Raw genomic sequence first — 3865 nt, forward strand, 5'->3', positions numbered from 1 at the left:
GACAGGATGATGGCTTTGTAGACCTTCAGTTTTTTTTGTTGACTGATGTCTCTAAGCTCCCACGCATTGGTACGTAGTCTGCCAAAGGCCACACTTGCTGTGGCAATTCAGGTGTTGATTTCATCCTCGGTGTGAACTGCACATGACAATGTACTGCCAAGATAGGTGAACTTGTTCACTGTCTGGAGGGTTTGGCCATTCGGTGTGATAGTAGGCTCTACATAAGGCTTTCCTGGTTCAGGCCAGTACATCACTTCTTTCTTCTTTATGTTAATTGTGTGACCAAAGATGTAACAAGTTGAATAGCAATAATCCATACTCTGCTGCATGTGAGACTCAGATTTGGCATTCAGGGAACAGTCATCAGCACACAGAAGATCACAAACAGTCACTTCCTGTACCTTCATCTTTGCCTGTAGTCTCCCTAAACTGAAGAGCTTACCATCAGTCTAATGCCAATCTCAGTGTCATAGCCATGAAAGGCATCTGTAAGCATGGTAGAGAACATCATATTGAAGAGGGTTGGGGCCAACACACAGTCCTGCTTGAATCTATTGGTAACTAGGAATGGTTCAGGTAACTCACTGTCATCCATAATGCGAGCGAGCATGCCATCATGGAATTGCTGAACCATTGCAATGAATTTCTCTGGGAAACCAAATTTTGCTATGATCTTTCAAAGGCCCTTCTGTCTAACTATCAAATGCTTTAGTCAGGTCAATGAAAGTCATGTTCAGGTTGGAATTCTGTTCCTGGCCTTTCTCCTGAAGTTCTTGACCTGCCAACACCATGTCTATAGTCCCATATCCTTTCCTGAAGCCATACTGAGTCTCCCGTAGAAGCCCTTGTTCAATGTGTTGCACAAGATGATTCAGCAGAATTCTGGTGAGAATTTTGCTGGCTGTTGACAACAAGGAGATGCCTGGATAGCTGTTGCAGGATTGTCTGTTGCCTTTTTGCTTGTACAAGTGGATGATGGATGCATCCTTGCACTCCTGTGGTACAGTTCCTTGAGTACATGTTGACTGGAAAAATTCAGTCAGTTTCAGAGCCACGTGGGAGCGACTGGCTTTGTAGACTTCTGCTGGTATAGCATCTGCTCCAGATTGCTTTGCCATTTGACAGCAAGTCAATCACTCTCGCAGTTTCAGTCAGGGTTGGGGAATCAGCAAGGGATATTTTGATAGCAATCTAGGGAAGTCCATCAATTGCCTCTTCACTAATAGAAGACGCTGTTAAAGAGTTCTGCCCATCTTTGCAGTATCCTTTCTTTGTCAGTGAGCACTGTTGTGCCATCAGCACTCAGTATTGGAGATGTTTCTGATGACTGTGGCCTGTAGATTGTCCTCTGAGCATCATAGAAGTTTTTTGTGTCATTACTATCTGTATAGGACTGAATCTCATCTGCCTTGTTGCTCAGCCATGAATTTTGCATCTCTCTAAATTTGTGTTGGACAGGCCTCTTGATGTTGTTGAAGGTGTCCTCCTTAGATGTCAAAGGGCTGTCTTCTAAACAGGCATTATGCATTATTATTCAATAGTCTACCTATGTCAATATCATTTTTCATCAAACCAATCTTAATGTTTAAGATCCAAAGATATTGGACTGAACTGTCTACTGATCTAATCTAAGCAAGTCTGGCTTCCATGCTCTTGGACCTTATTCTGTGCTGCAGCCAATAAAGATCTCCATGGAACAGATTTCACTGAAGTTCAGTTACTCTTCACTCTAGATCTTCTGGGTCTGTAGCAACTCCTCCCAATATAACTTTATCTTTCACTCAAAGACCAGTAAAGCATAAAGAGTTAAAAGAGAGAGTCAGGCCACAATTTATCGAGGCACTTACACACTTGCCTAACTTCAAGCATGGGAATAGTTCTGTTGACTTCAGTGGGACCATTCACATGATTAAAGTTGCATGCATGCTTAAGTATCTTGTTGAACTGAGGCCTTAAATAGTAAGTACTACCAGCGGGAGATTAAGCATTACTGGTAAGGGTAAAAAAGACTGACCTGAAAGCATGCTATTTCACTCTACTGCCTCAATAAGGAGATATGGCATATGTTCACAATATTTGGCCACTTATAATAACTAACTCTTATTTAGATGCATTTGTCAAACCAGTTACCCCTTTGGAGCAGAACATACTGCTACTTCATCACTTCACATTCTGACAATAGCTTCTTGTAAACTGACAATTACATTCTACTTACCTACATTTTCCCTGGAGTTTTTCTTCACTTCCTACTCTAAACTGCCATATGCTATTGTGTTCCACACACCCTCTCTCCAGGAGGGGAGGGACTGCATTTCTCTGGTGCTTAAAGAAATCTTTATATACCCCTTATGCTTAATTAGTTTGTAAAGAATTTTGAGATACTTGGATTGATCCAAATTCCATTGAAGTCAATGGGATTTTTTCCTATGGGTTTAAAGGCTTTTGGATCAGCACCTGGAAACACAAATTACAAGTAATTTGACTTCACTTGTGTGAAGTGGAGACCAAGCATTAAGTTCTTCTCAATAATTCATAATTCCTTAAATGTAGGACTCTATCACTTTGGAGCATATTCCCTTCCCATTCCTCAACAGTGTTCAAAATACACTTCTATGCTGAGATTATCATCTTCTTCCTCCTCGCCCCCATTACAGCTGTTTCTATTTTTGCCCTCTTGGTGGGTGCACAGTAAGTATTGTACTGTTAAGTGCCACCTGTAGAAAATGTTAAACTGCTCCCAAGTGCACTTGTAGTCCTGATTGTGTACACAGCTGCATATAAGATGCAACTCACATGCATCTTTTTTTGTAAACTTGGTCCTCGGAGTCTTAACTAGCAACAGATAATGGTGCTATGAACAAGACTCTTCATTCTCAATTAATGTACAATTATGTTTCTTGAGTAAAACTGCTAATTTTAGTACTCAGAGAAAACCAGTGTTAACAACCCTACTGCAACAGCTGTGAAATTTATTTCACATTGACAAAAAAATTCATAAACTATGGTTGAAACAAGCCATTTTCTGCTTATATTTCAGCCTCTCTATGCAAACAGTTGGCAAAGTTATTGTTTAGACAGCCAAAGTTAAAGATTGAATGATCATAAATAATATTAGTAAGCAAATAAACGAGGTTAAAATGGCTAATCTAAAACCACTTATGCAAAAAGGTAAACAATTCAAAGAACAGTCATATCTGAGAGGATCTGCTCTCAGATTTATGAACTTTCAAAAATAGCACAAACTTTCTTTATGCAGCATGAATGGTGATTGTGTGCAGGGACTGGACATGACTCTCTCAGTAAGTCATTACCTTTACATTCAGATTGTAAACTCATCTGGGCAACAACCATGCTTTTGTTTGTATCTTGAATACTGACCATATAATAACAATGGAAGGAAATACGGATATGACACTATGCCCCATAGTCTTCATAGAAATATTGTTATAATATGATTTTGGCATAACTAAGATGTATTTTATGCAAAATGGGTCATGTGAGATATCATTGGAAAGGTTATGATGTACTGACAATGATTATCCTATTTGTATGCATGTATCTGAAGATAGGAATATTGACTATGTAACAATTACAACTGTGTTTACACCTGGGGAATGCCTACCAGACAGTATGCAATCAGCCTGGCTGGGCCATTAGGATTCTGAAGATGATAATCTCCCACCTTCCTGAGAAGCTTCCTGGGATGCTGCTTTGACACTGCAGAGTCATGTGATCATGTTACCTAGTACTGGACCCCATCTTAGCCTACTAGTATTTTTCCACTAATAGGGGGTGGGGACCAAACTGGGAAACAAAGGATTCCCACCATATGTAAATCCTATTTAAGGCAGGGAAGCAAGTTAAT

The sequence above is a fragment of the Mauremys mutica genome, chromosome 1 (assembly GCF_020497125.1).
Source record: "Mauremys mutica isolate MM-2020 ecotype Southern chromosome 1, ASM2049712v1, whole genome shotgun sequence".
NCBI classification, from domain to species: Eukaryota; Metazoa; Chordata; order Testudines; family Geoemydidae; genus Mauremys; species Mauremys mutica.